The following is a 25,847-nucleotide window of genomic DNA, read 5'->3' as shown; positions in this document are numbered from 1 at the left end:
CCTCAACTTACCAGCTATGTACTTCACCAACGTGTATAAAACATGAGACTCCGTCAACAGGCAACCACATGGCTACCCACAGCTCCTACGAGTCACACACCCTGGCTCAGTGGTGTGTTCCCGGCAGTTTCAAGCCCAACCTCTTTTGATTAATTTTGCATCGTGTTATTCTACAAATTAGTCAAGAGCAGCCTGCCTGCTGCTTTCTGTCCTGGAGCTCTCCTCATCTACCCAATGGTGGGGGTGGGGGGGGATAGGTTTCTATGGCAATGACTGACACTCCCAAATGGTCAGGGCTGGCAGCTACTTCCTGAGAGAAGTAACTCTGAATAATGTAGGACCATTTGCTGGCAATCTTTCCACAAACAGACCAGGGTGTTGTGTGACTTTCTACTCCACAGCGTTGAGCAGGCTGAATTTCCATACAGTTTTAAGTTTTTAAATTAAGGTCCTGCTGATTTAATGCCTCCTCCAAATGTATATGCTTAATTTCCTGTACAATGTCATTAGCACACACTCACACATTTTCCATCTATCTGCATCAGAGCTCCTGTGGAACAAAGAGGAAAACTGTCAGGAGTATCATATCTATCCATTCTCCTCCACTCTTTGTCTGCACCTGGCTGCAGAGGCCGTGAAGCGGGCTCTCATTCCCAAACCCACTAAAGCCAGGTTTCTCTGTTGTTTGCATCTCCTTGGAAAGTCAAGAGGTATAGAGCAGGCTGCTGCTGTCACCTTTGGTATTGGGCAGCGCTGGTCTTTGCTGGGATAATATCACAGGGTGATTGTAGACGTTTGCAGCATGAGCTATCATATGACACGCGGTGGTTTGGGCCCAGTGACACCAGTAGGAAAAATGATGTCCTTGTTCAGCTCATCATATGGGCACCTTAAATCTAGGTGAGGACAAATGGGGAGGTGAAGTGCCTGTTCAGGCAGGGAACTTATTGCTTGACACGGATCAACAGAGCACTTAAGAAACCAGTGCAGTGGGAAATCAATATGAATCCCGGCCAATTCTTACTCTGAGCTCCTTTGCCAATGTGCGGGGAGTGGGGGGGGAGACAGAGAGAGAGAGAGAGAGAGAGAGAGAGAGAGAGAGAGAGAGAGAGAAGGGGAGAAAGGGAGGGAGGGAAGGAGGGAGGGAGGGAGGGAGCGAGCTTATTGTATACCTGTGGGAAAACAAGAACCTATCTTATACCTGACTTATTTTGAGGGTTATGCACACATCCCACATGTCATTTTACTTTAATTGTCTCCTAGCTCTCTCAGAGATGACTTATACTGGCTAATGTACATAAATAAAAACACAGTAAGAACCAGGCATGGCTTTCAGATGAGAACTTGGGGGAAAGTTCTATAAGTGCATCCTTTAAGCTTCTTACTAAACTACAAAGAGGGTGTAGGAATTCTGATTTATTAGTTAATTAATATTTACTGTGAATAAGCATTTCCTCTGAAGTCACAGACACAAGACAAAAAGTATTCATATGTATATACCTGATCTAGGGGTTAAAGAAAAGGGTTCTAAAGTGGCTTGTGGAATCTCGGAATTACATCGGGGACTTTGGCATCTTAAGGATGTCCTTAGACCTCCCAGTCCTCACTTTAATCTTTGGAGAATGCTATCTACTGATAGATCTTGTTGAACCATGACTTGAATTCTTTGGTGTAGGTCTATTAGGTTCACTGAACAACTAAGTTTGCTTATGTTTTGAAGCTATGTCTTAAAAGTCAAATAAATAAAACCGCCGCACTTTGAATGAAGATACCTTTTGCATCATACCAGAAAGGGGCCTGGATTACCCCATCATGTGCTGTGACTGGCTACTCCAGCTTGACATAGTGTCCCCTGACCTGTGTGAACTCACACAAGCACCACCTGCCCTTGCATGCAGCTAGTTCCAGGTGGCATTGTGCAGAAATAGAAGCTAGCTGCTGGGTTAACCCACTCCGTGGTCAGCCATCATGGCTCATATACTTTACTTTAAAATTTTAATTATCCCAGCGTCCAAATCTTTTTCAATAATGAAAAATTGGTATTTTTTCTCTTTAACCATAGGTCAGCCTTATAATAAAACAAAACCTCTCAAAATGCATCAGTACTTGTGTTTGCCCCTGCTGTGCGTTTTTGTTTACATTCAGGCAAAAGTTAAGTGAAGGAAATAATACACGATTTATTCTTAAGCCTCTTTCTCATTCGACTACCTCTATTGTTACGATTTGTGCGAACAAATGAAGCTATTGCTTTATGCTAACTACCAAGCTCCCCTAAATCAGGGCAAAGAAGTTCTTTAAAGTCCTGATGGAATGGGCTTGTGATGCTCTTCTTTTTTTCTTCACGTTTTTATTTTTGTTTGATAATCTTGCATAATATATTTCTTGGTTGGGCATTTCAGTATTCGCATTCTTGAATTATGACCCTCTCTGAATTCTTGCTGTGAAATGGAAGGCTATAAATAGACCCAATTGACTCTTTGAGATTATCATTGAACGTTAAATGCTTCCAAGTTTATTACAAATAAAATATTTGATCAATGTTTCAATTTTGAAAGAACTCTAACTCCTTTGACTTCTGATTAAACCCAAAGGAAAGCACAAGCAAATAGGACAAGGAATAAGAGCCAGCGATCCAGTGTACCCGGCACACATCCGTTCTCTTTTAAGTCACCCCAAGGCCACCCCTTCTCCTTCCCAGACTACACTAGTGGTGGACACCTGTGTGTGTGCACGAGCAGGTGGCGGAGGAGGTGGGTCCTCCGTGTTCGCGCACAGCCCGCCCTGAGTTTTTAGCGTGTCAGTCAGTGAGTTAGAGGGAAAGGGGCAGAGGAGCTAATCAGGATGAAATGAGATTAAAGGCTGTCTAATTTTACAGCAACTGTGATCCATCAGCCACTGTGAAAGTGACAGTGGAAATGAATGATGGAGACAGACAGGTGGGGCTGCACATTCCACTGATTTATCCTCAAATGCACTGGGCCTTATTTTATTGAGTGAGCACGACCGCATTTATCAAGCCTGTCATCTAAAGCCACTTCCCTCCATTTAAAAAGGTCACTTTACTCTCAGGGAGCAGGAGAGAGGCACTTTCGAATCAGATTTAAAATCGAAGAACACATGTTTATAAGGCCCTTCGCGAGGAGTCTTAGCTTTATCTCACACAAACGAGTCGTGCTAGAAGGAAAAATGGGGTAGAAAGCCAGAAAATCATAGAACAAAATCCTCTGGTCACCCGAGGGAGAGCTTCTATGGGTCTCTAAGTCTAAAGCAGTTTATACCATTTTTTTTTTTTGCTTTTCCCATGCCTAGCACCTGAAATTTTATTCTGAAATTTGAGGAATTGAATAAAACATTTGCTGATATTTAATATTTTAAATTAAACAAGTAAAAAGCAGTGGGATGATGCTACGAACTTGTAAACTCGGAGAGAGCTAGTCACAGTATTGACCCTGCAGAATGACTGATCACACATAAAACAGATGTCAGCGGTTGCTACAAGCTGGGTCTCTGCTACAATGAACTCTCTACCTGTTAATTGTTTTCCCACGATTTTAAAGCCATATAAATCTCAGCCTCACAGTCTTCCACCCCCTCCCTGAACCACTTCAATAAAATGCTTCAGGATGCTGTGCACAAAATTGTAGTTGGTTGAGAAGTGGGCATTGGATTCTCCTTGTGTAAAGTGTTGCTTTTTGTGATAATAGCCACCATTTACCACTGACCATGTGCCCCATGTTAAATTGAATCCAAAATTATGTTTCTGTGCTTACTGGCATTATATCTCTAAAAATATGTGTGTTTAGCTCTTGCTATTCATTTGTTCCCATTTAGGTAAAGAGAAAATAAAATGTGTTGACCAATTAATGATACTACAAAGTGTACAGTAAAACAGATAATGTCTCTACTTATATTTATTTGCATGCTTCATTTTATATGTTTAGTTGTGTGTGGATCAGACGTTGCTCAGACCCCTTATGTCGAAGAGAAACACTGAGGCCTTGGGAGGTTACGTCACTTGTTGAAGGTCACACTCAGCTAATGAATACCACAACTCTACTTCAAACATGGGAATGTCTGGACCCGGACCCACGCTCTTCTGCATTTCACTCTACTGACTTTCAATAGGTGTGTTCAGCCAACCAGAAAATAATTACCGAGTCCCTGAGTGTTCAATGATAGTGTCCCTGAAATTCATATATAATTTTAATACTGCATCATACTTTAAATGTGCCTATTACTTACATATTTAAAATGCAAGTGCTCCTTTAAATTTTTTCTATACATACAAATGTTAAAGAGACTGGTTTTCTTAAAGTAAGATTTTTTTATTAGCACGTACTAACTATACAAAGTAAAGGGTTTCATTTTGATGGTTAATCAATGCATATAGTGTATTTTGATCGTGTTTGTGTCTTGTATTATTTTCTTTTCTACCTTTCCTCTTTTCCCTTTTCCATAGGTATGCCTTTTTTATTTTTTATTTTTTGGTTTTTTGAGACAGGGTTTCTCTGTAGCTTTGGGGCCTGCCCTGGAACTAGCACTTATAGACCAGGCTGGCCTTGAACTCACAGAAATCCACCTGCCTCTGCCTCCTGAGTTCTGGGATTAAAGATGTGCACCACCACTGCTGGCTCCATATGTGCATCTTAAATGACTCTCTTTTTATTTTAATGTCAATTCTTCTCTACCCTCTCTGTCTTCCACATAAAGGAAACACATGGCAGCTGTTTTTGAGTCTAGCCTCTTACCCTTAACTTAGTCATCCCATGTTCTATGTTTTTTTTCCAACAGGTGACAGGATTTGTTTTGTTTGAATGAATGAGACTCCACTATGTATATACACTACATTTTGCTTACCCATTGTTTGCTGTTGGGCACCCAGGAGATTCTATGACTTGGCCATCACTGCCTCAACAAATACGACTGGTACAGGAGTCTTTATTCCATGCTGCCTTTGATGATTTAGGGTGAATGTCTGTAAGGAGTTGGATCTTCTGGACATTTTGTGATGAAGACTCTCTACTGACTTCATAGTGGCTGGACTCAGCCACATTCTTAGAGTGGGATATGCTTAGTCCTCCCGCATCCCCGTCCCTTACTCCTAGCTCTCTTATTAACATTTATTGCTCCTTGTTTACTTGATGACAGTCACTCTGACTGGAGCAAGCAACAATTCCAGTTTCATTCTGACCTGCATTTCCCCAATGGCTAAAGGTTGAACATTTTAAAAATGTGTTTATCGGCTATTGTATTTCTTCATTCAAAAAAGGGGCTATTCAATTCATTTGCCTACTAAGACGGAGTAGGATTGCTTCATGGAGTCAGGGGAAAAACATACTTGCCCATGACAATAGGTAGAGTCTACAGACAATAGGTTATGAGTGTTCTAAAACAAGTTGTGCCTGTTTCCACCTTGGATGTAGATTCTTGAGTACCAGGGGCACAGGGACCCTCTCTAGCATAACAAGAGTTCAGAGTTCTTGCTTCTGTCTATGAGTACCTTATTCTCCTAGAAATGCATATTAATCTATCTCCTCCCATGTTCTAGATTCAGGAAATACAGGCACCTTCTAGTAGACAGCGCAGTCACCATTCAGAACTCACAACACTCACGAACATCCAATGAGAGGTTGCTTGGAGCCACACCGAGAATATGCAATTGCCCAAAAATGGGAATTGAAGGTTTGTTTGTTTAGATGTAACAGTTATGGAGGCCTTGATTTCCTTTTGGCTTCAGATAAATAAACTTACAAACTTGTCCAAAATGACATATTTTAAGTTTTTGGAAAATCAGTTATGTACTAATGCATATATAATTTTGTTTACTATATGTGTGTCTGAGTGTATACATATATATATGGTAAATAAAAGTATGTATTAGCACATGTATTTTAAATAGCTAAATTAAATATATTAAATTATATTTAATATAATATGTTAAATATGCATCTATATATTTAAAAGATAACTATGTGTTTCTGAACCTTAGCCAGTTGGTTTTCCGTCATGGAGGGCATTACTGGAGCTGTGTCCTTGGCTTTTCCTTTCAGAAAGATTGCACATATTAGGCTGATTTATTTACATATTTTAGGGGTACTTATTGAACCTAGGACGGGGTGCATGCTGGGGAAGTATTCTACCACCAAACCACATCCAAGCCATTTTCTAGTTGTTTTTCTAGCCTGTTTTTAGTCAGGGTTTCATTAAGTTTCCCAAACTGGCCTTAAACTTGTTTCTTTCCTGCCACTGTGTCTCCAGTCGCTGAATCACAGGTCTGTGTCTGGGGGCATTTTGGCTAAAACAAACAGAAGCGATAACCTAAGATTCAATCTTTAGCATTTTGCCCTTTTGTACTCAAGGGTATTGTCCATTCACTTGTCATCTGCTGCGTGTCTACTACACACCAGGCAGAGCTGTGCCTGCTAGGGGTCCTAGGAACAGAAGCTATTCACTCAGAAAGCACACACCACACACAATAAAACTTGCTTCTTGTCTCAAAAGTTAAGGGCAGTGGAGGTAAGGAAATGAAGACTGGGGTGAGGGGATTATGAAGGTGATGAGTTCTGACAGAGGTGGGAAGATGCCTTTTTTCTGAATGGCCAAGTGGATGACCTCCAAGCAGAGAAGAGACTGCAATGAGTGAGGACACCATGCAGGCAGCAGTAGCAGGAACAGCCAGTGCAGAGACCTCAGGGCACTGGCTGGGGATGTCTTCAGAGCAGTAGGACACCAGTGCAGTGGAATGTGAGGCCAGGTCTGGGAAGTGGATGCAGAGCAGCCCACAGGATGCTGGAGGACACTGCCAGAAGACAACACTACACCTGTCTTGCCTGCATCACACAGGTGCGAGTGCTATCACTGATTTTGGTCATTACTGATGGCTATTTATTAATGTCTTCAGCAAACATTTACTAAATATTCTTTACATGCAGATGCTTTTCTACAGATAATGTGGCGAAGAGTAAAGGTCAAAATGCCCCTGCTCTCAGAACACATCATCCCTATCTTATAAGGAGAAAAGAACACAAACTAATGGAAACGATCAAGACGGGCAGGGTAGATGAAGGCCTTTCTAGGGAGTGATATTTCAAGTTTAATTTAAAGAGAGGGAAGAGGCTACCTGCCCAAATGCAAGGAGAAGGGACTTGCAGAAGTTCAGACACAGGATGAGATGAATGGGTGAGAGAAACAGAGAGAACTATGGGTAGGTAGCAGCTAGGGGAAGGGATGATGTCAGCAGTCAGCTGGAGACTGGCATGGGGGTCTTAATGAGTTATCTTGCTCTAAGTACGATAGAAAGATATTTGAGGAATGTCAGAGGAAGGGTGACACATCCTTTCGGTTCTAAAGCATCACTTAGGTTATTCCTGATTAGAAAGAACAGAAGAGGAAAATCTTCCATGGCCCAGTTGAATGGCGATGGAAACATGGCCACGGATGTGGAGAAGGGATCTATGTTGATGATTGCTGAAAACTGATGGAGGGACAAAAACAACTGGAAACCGTAACTTTCCTGGGGCAAAAGGTCAAAACCCAGCACAGAAATTTTAATCACACTCACTGTAATCTTTTGATCACACTCACTGTAATCTTCTAATCACATTCACTATAATTTTCTAATCACACTCACTACAATCTTTTAATTCCACTCTACAATATTTTGATCACACTCACTACAATCTTTTAATCACACTCACGGCAATCTTTCACTAGCATTTTTATTTCACTTCAAACTACAAAGACCTTGAAGGGAAGAACTATGGTGTTTTCTAATTTAAAAATAAGGTCATTGATCCTGGCTGAGTTTGAGCATCAGCACAATGCTGTTGTGCATGTTTCAGAAAGAGAATAAGGTCAAAGAAGTCATGAAAAGTGCAGGAGACCCCACCTTGGAAGGAGTGAATCTGTGGGCGCCGTGCTTCTGTCTGTCCTGTTACCACACCATGTTGGCTTGGGAACTGCTTTTATATTTCTTGGCTTTCTTATATAATTTCATAGAATGCTCTAGCACACCGAATAAAACAACATAGCTACTCCATAAGAGTTGTGATATATATTACATACACGTGTAGGCGTATTTGTTTTAGCAGCAAATATATATGTTGTGTATCTATACATATACTTGCTGCTATTATTGCATTGTGTATTGTGTGTGTGGTATTGTGTTGAGGTCCTTACACACACACACACACACACACACACACACACGTATCTATATGTAGGGATAAATTCTCCAAATGAAACTTTTAAGCAAAGAATGCGTGCCTTTTACATGTGACAAACCTCTCTCTATCCACTCTACATGACCAGTTGAATGATAGTGAGCATTTGGTATCTAGTTAAAATTCAAATTGGCATTCATTATAAAGGCAGAGAAAGAGAATATTGCCACACATTTAAAAACCATTTGTATTCTATACATTGCTGTATTGGCTTTAGATTCCCTGATACATTTTGTTTTCTATATAAATACATGATTTTTGTTTTTAAGGTGTCATTTTCCCTAGGGAGTTATCTAAACAGGAAAAAATAAATGATATTTTGGAAGCACAGTATTGGTAAAATATGAATTGTAAAATATTTACTCATTGAAGCAAATTCAAATAGTAATTACATGGTGCTGAAAACAAATGCAACTTGAAAGGAAGACGCCTCACCTTCACAATACTGAGTGAGTAATCTTTGTCGTCAGATCCTGAAGGGCTTAAAAAACTCATTTCTTCAATTTTATGGTAAACACAATTGAAAAACAAATGTTTTAAAGTTAGTTTCATCATACGATTCAACCTTCCTGAAAAGGTGCAGCAACTTGGTCAGTGTTTCAGGAAGTAGAATGTATGCATAGCAAAACAGGTAATCCTTTAGCAGGTATTTTATACATATTGTTGAGTGATTAGTATGTAATTATTCATATATTTTAAAATGTTTTATGTGGTGTGTGTGGGAGGGTGGGTCAGAGGTGGATGTTGGGTGTGGTACTCAAACATTGTCCTTTTGTTCTTTAGAGCAAGGGCTCTCTCCTAGAACCTGGCACTCATGATTGGCTAGACTCACTGGCCTGGCAAGTCCCTTCATCCTCTAGTCTCTGTCTTCCAACACCAGGATTACAGGTGTATACCAATACCACCACATCTGGATTACAAGTGTATACCAACACCACCACATCTGGATTACAGGTGTATACCAATACTACCACATCTGGATTACAGGTGTATACCAAAACCACCACATCTGCTCTTTCTCTGGGTGTGTAGTTCTGAACTCAGGTACTCTTGTTTGCACAGAAAGCTTTTATAGACTGAATCACAGCCCCAGCCAAGCCTTCTACTTTTTATTATGTTGTGTTCAGGTTGTGCTACATCTGGAAACTATGACTAAATGGAAGAATTTTATACATTTATAGGTACTTTAATTACTGTGGACAGTCTGGAAAGCCAGCCTTCTAGAAGATCTACATGATCTGAATCTGGTAAATACTCAAGAGGTTCAACAATTAGCCCAACATTTGCCAACACCTTCTTTCTAAAGCCCAATTTGTTTTTCATATAGTGACCTGGGATATCACTTATTAGAGTTTTATTTAAGTGGCTTCAAGATGCATAAATTAAAAAAAAAACACACACGTTAGGTTTAGGGGCACATGAGGACCAAGAGAGCTTTGCTCTCTTTCACAGTTTAAGGCTATGTCTAAGGGCATCTTCCTGACTCTGGGGATTGTTTTATGGTTCCCATCCTCTGAGTATCATCATAAATGCATGCCTTTACTGTAGCAATTCCTGCATGGTGATAGAGTATATGAAATGTAGCTGTCTTTTGCTTGTCAAAGGATCTCTTGACTCCTTGGAGCCAGAGTGTGTCATCTTAGTAACTTCATGATTAACACAGAACCTTGAGACATGGTACTGGATAAACCTCTGGAATCCCTCTAGCTGCTACACTTGACAAAATATTCAGAATATTAATGAATCAATAAATACCAGTGGCAAGAATGAGTGAACGTTTGTGATAAAAACTGTGTGACTTACTTTTTTGAAAATTACACATAGTCTTTGCTGAAGAGATGGCTCAGCAGTTAAGAATGCTTGCTGATCTTCCCAAAGACCTGAGTTCTGTCCCCAGAACCTTACAGTGACATGCGCCCACTTGTAACTACAGGTCCAAGGGATCTAAGGTTCCACTGACACCTGTACTCAAGTGTACACACACACACACACACACACACACACACACACACACACACACGTACTGACACATGCACATAATTAAAAACAAGTAAAAAGTCGATGCATCTCAGAGGTCTTGAAGGAAGAAAAGAACAGACAACGGCAAAAGACATGTCTTAGAACAGAGCCTATGATTTCTAAGGTAAGCATCACCAGGAGGAACACAAACGTCCTTTTTAAGCAAAGGCGGTTCCTAAATTCTTCAAGGGTTGGTCATAGATTTCTTCCAAGAACTATCAGGGCACCTACTTATTCCAAGGTTGGAGGTTTTTAATATATGCTCATTTTATTCTGATTACTAATGTTGGGGAAGTCCTAATAGCCATAATACTATAGCAACTTCAAAGAGGAAAATAGGGCTTCTGACTTTATTTTGTCACCATTGAGGACTGAACTTAGGATCTCATGCATTTGGGGCAAGCACTCTATCAGTGAGCTACATTCCCAGAAATTTAAAGTAGGATTTTGTTAGTGATTTAAGCAAATCTGGCTTCTGGAGTCTTATTTATGTTTTAGTTAGAACACTTACATTAATATGCTCCCAAATTTTAGTTGCATCATTACAATATCAGCTATTTTACTTTGATATAGCTTTCTGCGCTAATTGGGACTTAAATATATATTTGCTTAATAATTTATTTTGCTTTACTTCTTGCATATGACTGTTTTGCCTGCATGTATGTCTGCACCATGTGCATATCTGTAGGGGTCGAGGGGGGCATCAGATCCCCTGGAACTGGAGTTACAGGTGGTTGTTAGCTACCACATGAGTGCTGGGATCAGACCTGGGTTCTGTGGAAGAGCAGGAAGTACCCTTAACCTTTGACCCAACTCTTCAGCCCTATGGTTTTGTTTTTACATTTAGAGGTAAAAACAAATCCCTGAGAAGGAAAGCAGACACCCTTTTCAACGATAAGTCTCACTTTTGTTTTGTTCTGCATTCCTCATTGCATTTTTCAGAGACACGTTGAAGAAACACTTAGTGCTTGAACGCCTGGGTTTATCCCAGAATACTGGCTTGTTGGCCACATCTTCCCAGAGGAGTCAGAAATGGCAGCTTTATTTTCACTATTTAAGTAAAATTAGTAAAGTGTTTCTATGAATTAAGTAGCAACATACTATTTAAATGTTTGGAGCTAAAGCACTTGACAAAAAGCAAGAGAATAGGTATTTTCATTATGGATAGCATAGCAAGAGGATAGCAAAAATGACTGTTTAAATTCTCTTACTGAGGCAAGAGGTAGGGAAGGGGACAGTCCGTACAACAGGGGCTTGTGGTGACATCTGATGATCACAGTGTTGGGAAGAGGGCACCCGTGGTTCATTTGGAAACCCATGACGTATCAGCTGGTCCTTCATTCATTCATCTTACTCAAAAACATTATTAACTATTGATTATTGTGTTGAACTCTAAATTGATATTAATGGACACCATTCATGTACTTCAAAGCTGAAAGAGAGAGAGAGAGAGAGAGAGAGAGAGAGAGAGAGAGAGAATACAAGCTAAGAAAGAGAAGGGCAGTAAGAGAAAGTGACTTTAAGCCAAGTCATAGAGATTATTCCAGACAGTGACAGAAAAAAAAAAGTCATTATGAGGACAGGTGACACTGCTCCAACAACTATTAATTTATTGTGCTCCTACCATCTACCAGGCTCGGGCTAAGCTGTATCATGTGATTTTGATTTTAATTGGGTCACTTCTAAAAAAATTTGTGATTAAAGTGAAATTCATTAAAACATTATCATATTGTAGTCATAGTCTTCTACTGGGAGAGTAATAATGCAATTATAATATTAACTTTTATGGAGGGGTGGGAGAATGTGTTTGGAGAAAGGAGCAAATTAAAGGGACGGCCTTTGCCTGTGCTGTCTTTGAAGAGAGCAGTTCATCTACCGTGCGCGGATTCTCCTACGGAACAGCCCGTCGTCATGGCCTCTGCACCCTGTCTTGATATGCAGAGCCACTGTGTTCCTGCAGACACACTTGGTGCCATCACAGAAACGGGTAGGGACAGTTTTATTCCTTCCGGTTTACCCGTCACATGCATTTCATTCTGATTCAGTGTGCTATTGGTGACTTTGCAATTTTTTATTCTCAAGAAATTTTACTGCAAGGCTCCAGAAGGATTGATTCCACAGTCCTCTTGGTAACGTTATGGTGTGCATGTGTTCATGTGAACACCAGAGCAGCTGGGCCAGGAGATCAAGGTTATACTGAGTCAATGCCTTGTTCCACACAAGAGACATCAGCTCCAGGTGCTGGTCGTGGCTGTGGTAGGTGACACAGAGCTGCCTTTGTGACTGTGTCTGTATACAGGTCAGAGGCCAGGAGTAACGAGGCAATACGATGAATCCCTGTTCTCAGTTTTGGCATTCTATCTTCTTACTGGCAAAACTAGATATCTATTGCATATTAAACGATACTTCTTTATGAATATAGTCATGAAGGTCAGCACATACTTTGCAATTCTCCAGTCTTAGAACATAGATGGAAACCCTAATTCATAAGGTATGTACCAAACTCTCTGTCTTGCTAGAAGTGTCCCCCAAACTGGTTTTGACTGGCACTGTATTATGAGCGCATTATATATAATGCTGTTAAAGACAATTAATTCGTCTTTCTTTAAGAGAATAGCTGTGTGAAGTGGGAACACTGATATTTTTTTTTCCACAAGAAGAAAAGAGAATGCTTCCCCCATCCTCCATCCAATGTTGAAGCAGGTATCTATTGGGCCAGATGTTCTCATGCTTCCTGGGAATTGAGAGGCAGGTATGAAGGGGAGATGTGGAGGTAAGAGAGTGGTGGGAACCAACCGTGGTGGGAGTGTAAAAGGACTGGGGCTGAAGTGGCCTTGACATTTGTGTTCAAAAGAGTGACTATACCTGGGACCTTCCTGTGGGTTAAGATCGCCATAGGACCTGGCAGTTGTCTTAGAGATTCCTGATGCTGTGAGATTTGTCAGAATAGTATCACCACAGCTTTTTATTTCCCTGGGAAACGTACTTCTCTATCTGAAACACTGCTATAGACATATATAGGAGTATTTGGATATAGCAGCACAATGGCGCAGGGGCTTCATGTCAGAGACATCTAGAGGAAAGGGAAGCCATTGGTGCGTGGCTTAGGTAGCAATATGCCATCTTCACTCTGTCCCCAGCCATTACTTACTTCAGCTGCCCTCACTGGGTCCATTGCTTTAGTTTTAAAAACAAAACAAAACAAAATAAAAAACTTCTTCTTTCCTGCTGTCCTTTCTATCAATTGTTAGAGCATCCTAAAACCAGACCCACATACATAACAGTAGACACAGTGAGCAGTGGCTGTAGGGACAGGGCCATTATCCAGCAGGCCCTTCTATGGGGTTGCCATGCCTGTGATTCCCTTCCCTTCCCTTCCCTTCCCTTCCCTTCCCTTCCCTCCCCTCCCCTCCCCTCCCCTCCCCTCCCCTCCCCTCCCCTTCCCTCCCCTTCCTTTCTCTTCCCTTTCCTCTTTTCTTTACTCTTCTGTCCTATGCCCTGGCTATGTCTTGACAATGACCTGGACAAAGAAGATGCTTCTGATAGGAGGGACAGTGAGACCCACAGAGAGAAAGTCCTGGGGGAAGATTGAAATGTCCGTTGGACATAAAGACCAGTACACCCCCACCCTTTTCTTTTCTACTTCTTCCTGACTTCAGCTGCAGCCCTCTCTGGCTCTCCTTGCTGTCATGTTGCTTTGGTCTTATTCTTCATGAAGTACTCAGAACGTTCGTTGCATTTTCCGTTTTCATTCATATACCTGCACATTGTACTGGGCTACACACATGTGCTTCCATACTAGAATATAATTCCTTTTGATTTCCCCTGTATTGTCTTCCTTTCCTTCTCCTCTGAGCCCCTCTGTTAGTCCTCATCTTTAGGATTAAAAAATTCCATGTGTATATAAACTTCGTTTTCTTGTGTAGACTAATGGACCCCTAAGCTGGGTTCCTTAATTTATTTCAGGCAGATAGTGCTACAGAAGACACTGAAGTGCACACTTGTCTGTGATGTGTTGGCAAGGGCTCCTGTGGGTAAGTATGCAGGAGTGGACATCTGTGTAAGAGTAGATTTAGTCTTAAAATTTTAAGGAAGCTTTTTTTTTTCAACCATACTTCTGGTCTCATTTACATTTCTGCCAGCAACATGTGAGAGTGCCCCTCTCCCTGCATCCTCAGTATGTGAGAATCCCCCTCTCTCTGCATCCTCAGTGTGTGAGGGTCCCTATCTCTGCATCCTCAGTGTGTGAGGGTCCCTCTCTCTCTGCATCCTCAGTGTGTGAGGGTCCCTCTCCCTGCATCCTCAGCGTGCGAGGGTTACTCTCTCTGCATCCTCAGCGTGTGAGGGTCCCTCTCTCTGCATCCTCGGTGTGTGAGGGTCCCCTTCTCCCTGCATCCTCAGTGTGTGAGGGTCCCCTTCTCTCTGCATCCTCAGTGTGTGAGGGTCCCCTTCTCCCTGCATCCTCAGCGTGTGAGGGTCCCTCTCTCTACATCCTCAGTGTGTGAGGGTCCATCTCTCCCTGCATCCTCAGTGTGTAAGGGTCCCCTTCTCCCTGCATCCTCAGTGTGTGAGGGTCCGTCTCTCTACATCCTCAGTGTGTGAGGGTCCATCTCTCCCTGCATCCTCAGTGTGTGAGGGTCCATCTCTCCCTGCATCCTCAGTGTGTGAGGGTCCCCTTCTCCCTGCATCCTCAGTGTGTGAGGGCTCTTTTTTATCTTTATCCCCACAGGTATTTGTTGTTACTTGGTTTATTAATGACTAAACTCTAACTGGCAAGAGATGGAATCTCAGTGTAGTTTCATTTTGCATTTTTAAGATTGCTAGTGAAGTTGAACAATTTTGGATTCGTTTACTGGCTATTTGTACTTTGTCTTGAACTTTCTGCTCACTTCATTAACACATTTATTGTCTGGATTATTTGATTTCTTGGGTTTTCTGTACACTTTAAGCTGAGTCAGTTGGTGACAAGCAATTCTATTCCTTGCTCCTTGTGACTCTGGCGTACATGTTAAAGTTTTAGAATGCTGTGAGTGGACATATGGCTTATCTTACCTACCCGCTGTATACCACCCTTGGCTTCTTAAGTTCATTTTTTCGGGGTTCTATATTTCTTGCCAACCTCCAGATGCCTTCATATTTCAGAGACTTGGTAACTGCTTTCCTTGTGTATCCCAAAAGTTTGCTCCATCCCTTACTCCAACTCTCTGCTAGAAAGGGGCTGACCATCTAGAAGCCTCCATCATTGTTGCCTTGTGTTCTCTTAATGATACTTAATGACACCCATAATTATACAGGTGCTTCCTCTATAATCAATTTCCATATTAGCCTACACATTAATTATTTTTCTATTGTTGTAATAAAACACTATGACGAAACAACTTATGGAAGGAGAATTTTATTTGAACCTATGGCTTCTGAGGGTTAGACCCCTTAGCAAAGGCATGGTGGCAGGAATAGGAAGCTGAAGGCTCACATACTGAACTGTAAGCACCAAACAGGAACAAACTGTGGCAGGGGTGTGGCTTTAAAACCTCAAAGTCCACCTCGGTGACTGATATACTTTTTCTAGGAAGACCATGTGTTCTAAACCTACCCGAACTGTGCCACCAGCTGGGAACTGAGTGTTCAAACACTGATATTTATGGTCATCTCCTTCAAACCGCCATGGCTTGTTAGCAGTGTGGGTAGAACGGGGCTGCCTTGCTTACTGCTCAATCTCTGGTGCCCTGGGAAATGCTTGGCTTCTTGTGGGCCCTCAGTGAACACTTGATTAGCTAGGGACACAATAGTTTTAGTATACTCAGTAGAGTCTTCTTATGTAGAACACCAGTGAGGTAGAGTTTCAAATAAAGCAAATGAAATAGTCATTTGCTAAATACACAACTTTAGCATTTGTGGCTCAATATTAAATACGTGTGAATTTCTTGCTTTTAATAATGGAGGGGTTTGTGTGTGTGTGTTTGTTTGTTTGTTTTGTATGTTGAACATTAAACTCAAGGCCTTAAACATGCTAAGCACACACTGAGGCAGGCTTCCCTCCAAGATCACATTTTATATACTTTAACTGTGAGTTTAGGAGTCTTTATTCTCTTCATCAGTAAAATGTTGATTATAATATCCACCTCATGAGGCTATTGTGAGAATTCAATTAAATTGGGCAACTTATATAAAGCACAAGGCTCATTACAGACAAAGCATAAAAAGCGGCCCCTCTGTTGTCCTCCGTCTCTAGTTCCTCCACCAAATACTTTTACCTTGTTTAGTTTTATAAGGGAAAAAAACTCCAAACAAGCAAGAGTATTGTACTTACGATATTAAATATATACTAAAGATACACAGTTATTCAACAGTGGATTTGATATTTAACCACAGGTTTGGAGCAGAACTGAACAAAATACGCTATTTACATATTGAAGCAAGCAGAGTTTCCAGGAGGTCACATTCAGATACGTGGGGAGAGGGAAGGGACACAGATTCTCAAATCTTCCAGAGTTATATTGACAACGTCAATATACAGTGGTTTAAATTCGCCTCTTAATGTGCATGGCAATAGAAGGAAAGGGATTTCCTCTAACTAAAGCATATCAGGCATTGACTGGGTATCAGAAGAGGGTTCATGTGTGGTACCTGACTATTGCAGTCCCACATCTGGTAGAGGGGTACTGCAAGTGACATTAATACTATCAAAGCCAATGTACAGAGAAAGATGAGGGACAGGACTTAGTTACTGTGGTGGCTTGGATGAGACATCCCCTTATTCTCCAGTCCGCAGTTGTTGGTAAAGTTTGTGGAAGCTTTGCAAGAATCACGTGGTTGGAGGAAGTATGTCACCAGGGGCAGGATTTGAGGCTCCAAAATCCCATGCCATTCCCAGCTGAGCTTTCTCTGCTTCCTGTCTGATGTTTAAGGTATGAGCTCTCAGCTTGCTGCTCCAGTCACTGTGCCTGCCTGCTGCCACGCTTCCCTGCCATGCTGGTGATGAATCTTATCTCCCTGGAGCTGTAAGCCCACACAAACAACTTTCTAAAAGTGGCCCTGGCCATGGTGTTCTATTACAGCATTGGATAAGTAGTTATCTTGGAAAACAATGGCTAAGGTGGATTAGTGTCGGGTCCTTGAAGGGAGAGTAGCATGTAACAGACAGGGACTTGAGTGATTCTGGTAGCCATCAGTGAGCATAAAGGCTTTGTGTCCAGGAAGTGCTAGCTAGCTTTTCAGGGCTGGAGGACGAACGATGGTTTGAAGAGCAGTGGAATGCAAGACAGAAAGTAGCGACAGGCAAGTGGAGGAGGTGCCTGAGCACACATGCTTGACTGCTCTCAGCAGGCTGGGCTGGAAAGCATGGAGGGGTGGACGTGGAGTAAGCACAGCCATGTAAACTGGGCTGGGCACTTTCCTTAGATCTTGTTAACATTTTTCTATCACTTGGACATGCTTCTGCTAAAATAAGGGTCATTATTTTATAATGCAGAAATCCAGCAAAAGAGAGAAAGGTCTCTATGAGGAAAAGGATAAAGAGTATAAAAAAAACATTAGATGTTGGCCTGGAAAAAAACACAGCCGCATGCAAACTCTAAGAGGTGAAGAAATGAGAGACTGAGATAGACGATAGATAGATGATAGATGATAGATGATAGATAGATAGATGATAGATGATAGATAGATAGATGATAGATGATAGATGATAGATAGATAGATAGATGATAGATAAATAGATGATAGATAGATGACAGATAGATGATAGATGGATGATAGATAATAGATAGATGATAGATAGATAGATAGATAAATAGACAGTTGATAGATAAATGGATGGATAGAGATAGGTGATAGGTAGGTAGGTAGGCAGATAGATAGATAACATTAACACATAAGAATGGTTATGTATAGTATTTCAAGAGAAGTAACGAGCAAAAATTTTCAGGCAATAAAAAGGCTTGCTGATAACTAAAGAACCAGATATTACAGTAAATAATGTCATCCAGACATCATTTGCAGCTCCATCCGGAGTCGTGCGCTAACAAATGAGGAGTTACACCGCATCTCCTCTGCTATACGCATTGCCACCCGACAATGTATGAATTGCTACTTAGCACTTACTTTACTCCAACAGCTAATGAGCTGTCCCTGTCCCCTGTGAAGTATCTAAGCATCAAGACGGCAGTGAAGCTTGGATCTTCCAGGCCTGGCTCCTTCGTGCTGTTGCTCGCAGCTGAATTACCCCTTGTGCCCTTTTTTGCCTCCTAACTCAGCTTAGATTGCATAGCTTTTCTTTAGAGTAATTTTCTGTGCACACACTTCACCCTTGTGTCTCTTGCCAGGCTCTACACGGCTTCGTGACAAAAGGAAATCACGTGCCTGTTCCCCCACAGCTCCAAGTGTCTGGAGAAGGTTGCACTGCTGTGACTGTTAGTCTTGATGGTCAAGTTGATTGGGTTCAGAGGTTCCTAGGGTACTATTAAAGCCTGGTGCTCAGTATGTCAGCGAGGCTGTTTCCAGAGTGGACTGACTGAGAAGGGAAAGCCCACCTTAAATGTGGACTGTACCATCCCATAGGCTGGAGGCGTAGGGCTGGACTATCCCACAGGCGGAGCGGAAGGGAGAGAGGAGTAAGAGAAGCTCAGGCACTCTGCTCTTGCTTCCTGGATGCCCAAAGGTCTTTACTCCATCATGCCGTGCTGTGCCAGGCTGAAACTTCTGAAACTGTGAGCCTAAAGGGACCTTTTTATCACAAGCTGTTTTCGTCAAGGCTTCGTCACAGAGATGAAAAACAAACATGTGTGAATGACTAACAGCTATGGTTCAGGTGATCCACCAGCAGTTTTCATAAAGTTTTCTTTGCTAATAGTCACACCCCGAAGCTTTTGTAGCCTATGAGTGTTTTCTGTGCTACCGTGGCAGCACTGAATAATTTCCATGCAGACCTACTATCTCACAATGTCTTTTTGTTCTTTACAAAACAAGTTTGTTCCCTTTCATCTGCTTATTTTTTCATATCTGCTCTCTTTCTGCAACTCCCGGCTTGCTTTCCTCAGAAAACCTTGCTCTCTGTTTTAGTAAAGGATATAGACAACATGTAGAAACACAATGGCCCACGTTCCCAGCCTTACATTTGCAACTTTACCCGGGTGGTTACGCACTGCCTTGTCCTTTGTCACTGTGGATGGGTTGTCCATGTTTACCCCCAAAGTCAAGCCTTCCACTGTGTACCCAGCCCATGTCTTCTCAGCCACTCAAGGGTGTTCTTCCCACCAGTTTTTATCGTGTCTTGCATCATTAACTTCTCCCTCTTTATCAGCTCTCTCCTAGCAGAGCACAGAAGCACGCTGCTGCATCTCACCCCAAAGAAGGACATTCCTCAATCAATACTCTCCTCTCCCTACCAATTCCTTTTCCCTTCTCTTTGTTGTGTAAATCACAAAATTGTCTATATCTAGAGCATCCAATTTCTTCCCTTTCCAGCCCTTTCTAATGAGATGTTTAGCTCCATCATTCTTCTGAAACACTTGCTGTTACATTAACGTCCAGTTTTCTAAATTTTCTGTGACCAGCTCATGTGATCAGAAGCACCAGACACAGCTGTCTCTTCCTTTGGACATTCTCTGCATTTTCTTTCTACCCAATAGGTGTTCTCTGTGCTTATGTCTTTAAATTTTCTGTGTGTATATGTATGTGTGTATTAGGGAAAGGGTTTCTCTGTGTAGCCCTGGCTCTTCTGGAGACCAGGCTGAACTTGAACTCAAAGATTTGACTACATCTGCCTCTTGCATGCTGGGATTAAAGGCGTGCACCACCACCGCCTGGGTTGTTGTTAAATTCTTTAAGTTGCAATTGTTTGTTTATTGTGTGTATGTGTGTGTAATATGTGGGTACACATGCCCTGATATGTGTATGGAGGTCAGAAGACAAGCTGTAGGATTTGGCTATCTCCTTCCACTATGTGGACCAAGAGATTGAGCTCAGGTCATCAGGCATGGCAGCAAGTGCCTTCACCCACTGAGACATCTTGCTGACTCTCCACCCCCACTTTACACATTACTGAATACTTTTTGTATTCTCAGTTACTGAACTCTGGCTTGCTTTTAAAACTGCTTTTCTCCATCCACACCCGGGGGTCTTCAGTGATCTTCCAGCCAAATGGCATTAAAAAAAATGTCAATACAGATCATGTTGGCCACCAGCTAATGTAGGGCACTCCAACACATCATCCTCAGACATGCCCTGGGTTTCTCACTGAGATGCTCTTCTGATATAATAAGCCACTTTAGTCTTTTTGTGCTTACTCAAAAAATACCTAAAATGGGTCATGTTATCTATGCTTTTGTTTTCTGTCACCATGGATACATGGTGAACTTTTATTTTAATAAATATAGAACTTCATTAGCTTTGAACGGAGTGTGGCTACCTGTTTTGGCTAAACTTGTACTTATTCAGCAGTTTCATGATAGTCAAATAAGTTAGGGTCAAAATCTTGCAGTTAACAATAAAACGAGAGGATTATCTTGTGGTATGTGAGTGATTATTTCTCTAGTAATATCTCAAAGTGGGGTTAAAGAAATCAAGACCACCAAGACCATTGCATGCTTTGAAACACACTGCTGTTATATATAACATAATGCTTAAACATAGATCAATACATTTTTGCCCATTCCAGGAAGATAGACTAATTAATATTCGTTGGTGAAAATTATACAGCAAATCAATTATAGATGGTTTAGAACTGGTGTCTTACTAATTGCATTCTAAACAGCTAGCAGGAGTCCAGCTTATGTGTGGACATTATACATTCAGTCTATACAGCATGTGTTCCGAGCTTGTGGAGCTAAGGAAACCGGTGCTGTTTGTTCCATATCCCATAGGATCTTACAGATAGGCAGCCACTGCTTTGGTGGTGAGGATTCATAGAAGGAACCCACTCAGCACGTGATCACAAGAGAAACCTATTGTCTCTTTCCTCCAAGTCCCTCATTGCATGACACAGCAAAGTGATGTAGTGGTAGCATTAATTTTGTTGCTAGCAGACTTGTAAAAGGTTCTTATTAGATCCACGGTGGGAACGAAGAGGGATTTTTAACTTCACTTCCTATATTTCAACTTTCTGGTGTGCTGGAAATCATGCAGCCTTCTTAGTTTTGCTCAGGTACCAAGAGACTTACTGAAGTAATCGCCAGCCCTGCACACACCCATTGTTGCTTCCTGTTCACACTTTCTTACTGCAGTTCCTATCTGAACCACTAGATGGTGGACGTTGTTCTTCACTTGCCCCCCAGGAAGCAGAATCAAGAACTATGTTCAGACTCCAAGACCACAACCAACAAAAAGGATGAAAGTCCCTCAGTAAGACAGAACTTAGGAAGTATATTAGAAATTCTCATGTTTGCTCATTTTCATATGCATTACGCTGAGTTGAAGAACGCTGTTAAAGATTATTTTTCTTATCTTCCTAAATAGTTTCAGATATTTTAATAGGAACAAAATCCATCTCTGATTCTTTAGATATTCACAGCAACCTGCTTTTTAATACCATCGTTCTAAAAGAGACATAAATTTTTTTTTCAAAAGCTTATATGTATTGATCCTTAGCGTGGGTGCCCCATGTTAAATTGTTAGGGGCAGATTCAAAAAAATAGACTGCATTTCTCAGTATGTAGATCTTAAAAGATCTTAAGATGAAGTCCTATGATATCTACATTGAAAAGATGAAATAAGCTAGAATTTAATGCTGACATCAAGTCAATAAGCAACTTTGATCCATGTTTCAATATAAATCTGCTTTTCTGCATTGGTATGTAATGGTCTGAACAAAGATTATTTTGTTGCCTTTAATTCAGTTGTTTGTTTATTTGCTTTCTTAGGCAATAATTCCATCAAGTATTAAATATCATTAAATCTAATTTCTAAAGTGACAGCTTGATCGTCATGACACAGGGCAGCAACGGGATGGTTCTGGAAGTGTCCCAGTGAGGGCCCAGTGTAGCAGAGACCAGGGGCCTTGAACCAGACCAATGATTCTTTGCAATGAACGCCTGCATTCAATGATGTGTGGATAAAGGGATTTACTGCGTGACTCACTGCATCACACTGCAGCTTCCATGAGGATATTTTCCCCTTCTTCCTCTCCCCTTTTTTTATGTTAATTTTTTTATTTGGGGTGGGGGGATGTGTCAAGAGCAGAAGGTGAATGCAAGGAGATGGGTGAGATCGGGACGTGTAATGTGAAAGACATAAGGAATAAATAGAAAAGGATGTTAAAAAATAAAAACTAAGATGCAAAAAAATAGAAATCAACATTTTAGAAAATTGACAGAACAAACAACCATTTCTTGCCTTGAAGCATCTCCTGTGATTTTATACATGCACAGACATTTATCTATAGATCCTATGTTTTTAGTAACTTCAGAATATCATTTTTTACTGATTTCACTTTTTTACATGGTACATTACAGTGTTTAGGCATTTAAATTGGCCATGTTTTCTTCCTTATCTAAAACCATCCTCTCATAATTTTTGATAGTTCGCATATACTCAACCATGATATCTTTTAAGATCTCCTTTTATTATTTATGCATATATGCAAGTTTGTGTGTGTGCATGCATGTGCTGAAACTGATGGAGCTGAAGTTACAGGTGTTTGTGAGCCATTCCACTTGGGGGCTGACAACTGTACTCCAGTAAACTGAAATAGCAACAAATGCTCTTAACCACCAAGCAATCTCTACAACCTTAATGTGTTTTAACTTAAATAATTGAAATGCATGTTTTACTCTTTATTGTCATCTCAGCCTAAATCCTTTATGGGTTATATCTCCTATCTGAAGCCAAAGTAAATTTTCTGAGCCTTTAATGGTCAGAGATCCTGAAATGACCCTATCCTATAGCAATACTGACGAATATCTTGCATATCATCATAGAACCTTCATCTGGTGATGGATGGAGATAGAGACAGAGACCCACACTGGAGCACTGGACTGAGCTCCCAAGGTCCCAATGAGGAGCAGAAGGAGGGAGAACATGAGGAAAGAAGTCGGGACCACGAGGGGTGCACCCACACACTGAGACAGTGGAGCTGATCTATTGGGAGCTCACCAAGGCCATCTGGACTGTGACTGAAAAAGCATGGGATAAAACTGGATTCTCTGAGCATGGCGAACAATGAGGGCTGATGAGAAGCCAAGGACAATGGCACGGGGTTTTGAACCTACGTAATGTGCTGGCTTTGTGGGAGCCTAGCCAGTTTGGATGTTCACCTTCCTAGGAATGGACGGAGAGGGGAAGACCTAGGACTTACCATAGGGCAGGGAACCCGGACTGCTCTTTGGACTGGAGAGGGAAGGGGAGAGGAGTGGGGGGAGGGGGAGAAGGGTGAGGGGGAGAAGGGTGGGAGGAGGGGGAGAAGGGTGGGAGGAGGGGGAGGGAAATGGGAGGCTGAGAGGAGGTGGAAACTTGTTTTTTTTTCTCCTTTTCTCAATAAAAATAAAAAATAAAAAAAAATGGTCAGAGATGACTATGGCAAACCTGTGTGTTTATTATTCGTGTCAAAAATATTACAATCTCCTCTGGCGTGCAGGCATACATTGAGGCAGAATGTTGTATACATAATAAATAAATAAATCTTTAAAAAAAAAATATTACAAGAGATGCTCTAGGTACATCTTCAGTGAACACTGATGAGATGAGATGTGCTGCCTGCAGATGGACCTTCAGTTTCAAAGATCTGAAAAGTCAGCAAAATTACTAAAAAGGCCGCAGTGGTACTTGTGAAAGCAGACACTAATTTTATGTTTTCATCCTCTAAATTGCATTCATCTGACATTTAGACATCGTTTTAAGGGGAACACTTTCATTAACTGGGAAACAGGATTTCTTATGGGATAATGATGAATGATGAGTATGTTTTAAAAATACAGTCAACTCATGATGATTCGATGACCGACCAGCAGCCTGCTTCATCTATTCATCATTTATTATCCATCCTCATTTATGCTGCCTCCTTATACCCTATTCTTCAGGAATCCAATTTTTCAGAGAGTGGACAGAGGCAGAGGGTAGTGGTTGATGTGATTAACTTGGTCAGGTATCAGCTATGACTAAATGTTGGTTTCCATTTTGTGTGCAGAAAAAATGATGATTCAGGTTAAAAATGTTATAAATTCTGGTTATTTTGTTTTAATCTCTGTTTACTTCATTTCATTATCTACTTTCAAAAATTTAGTATTCACTCATTCTTTCATTCTTGTATTCAGAGAATGTATGGATCCAGTCTGTACACCAAACAATGGCCATGCACAATCTTGTTTTCTTAGAGGTGAGTCATCAGCTCTCCTCCTACCCAGTTCTTTCTTCCAGACCCCAGTGGTGGTGTCTGCTCATATGCAGAATTTATGTTTCTTGCCTTTTTTTTCTTTGTTGAATAAACATATTTTCAAGACCTATTGGGAAAACTTCCTTCCCACAACTTAGTCACTATTTCTCTCTTCTTTTATGTGAACAAAATATTTATTGACTGGCTCTCAAAGTTCCACATACAAGCCTGATAGTAATATATTTATATATACACATACATATAATATATATACATACATATATGTATGTATACATATTCACAAGTCTAATACCAAGCCCATTCTTTGCCACATCTTGGTTTGCTCTTTGGCCCAATGGTATGAGCTCCATCTGGTCAACCTAAGCTTCTTATATTTTTCTGTCTAGCAGTTAGTAAGTGATATTTACTTCCACTCATGAAATTAGCTTCAGATTCTCTAGTCTTAGTTTCTGTAACTATCACTGTAAGTCAGGCCCTTATTAACACCTGCCTGGATTAGGCAATAAATGGTTATCCTGGCTCCAATTGCTCCTCTTCCAATTCATCCCAAATTAGCTTCTTAAATACAAACTTTATTATGTTATTTTCCTGCTCAAAGATATTTGGCAGCTCCCTACTGACTGCAGTATAAGATCCAAATGGTTTTCATATAATCCATTATACTTGATCTCAGCTTACCTTTTAACAGTTCCCAACTCTGCCATTTCCTAGATTGGAAATTCAGTGTCACAACCTGACTCTGTTTGGGTTGTCCTCTCTTTGCCGGGTACAGTAGGAATGCACCGCCCTTGTGGGACCCTTTCTCTCTCCGAATTCAATGCTGACAGAACGCATGGTTCTGAATGTGGTGACCTTCCCAGCAAGCTAGTCACATGGATAATTAGCAGGAAAGCCCAGAGACTAAACACCAGTGGGCAGCAGAAATCAACCAGACCAAACCAAACTATGACCATTATTACCACCACCACGGCCACCAGATGGGGACAGAGAAAATTAACTCGGAACACAGGTTTCTATCAAAATTTAATATTACATATTTTAATCTAAGGGATTCTTTTATACAGACAGCCAATTTTTAAGTCATATACTTTCATAATTTATAAAAGAGTTTGAAACATGTTTCATTCATAGCCTATGTGATAATCTTCATCCAATTTTTACAGTCGAATATGATCTGATGAAAATAGTGGCCCAATCTAGATTCCAAAACGTTTTATAAAAATAGTACCCACTAATTTCAAAATGCATCATATATGGCACTGTAATTTGATGGAAGCATGTAC

The 25,847-nt window shown here is 41.1% G+C and overlaps 1 protein-coding gene across 1 annotated transcript in view; it reads right to left on the bottom strand.

Annotated features, from left to right (window-relative positions):
* LOC121441868 (kelch-like protein 14) overlaps positions 1 to 25,847 on the bottom strand; it is a 109,020-nt gene that overhangs the window by 25,087 nt on the left and 58,086 nt on the right. The window lies entirely within an intron of this gene.

The sequence above is a fragment of the Microtus oregoni genome, unplaced genomic scaffold, assembly GCF_018167655.1.
Source record: "Microtus oregoni isolate MIOR12 unplaced genomic scaffold, Mior012 000082F_ref0000272, whole genome shotgun sequence".
NCBI classification, from domain to species: domain Eukaryota; kingdom Metazoa; phylum Chordata; class Mammalia; order Rodentia; family Cricetidae; genus Microtus; species Microtus oregoni.
This window is presented reverse-complemented; position numbering and strand designations above follow the sequence as displayed.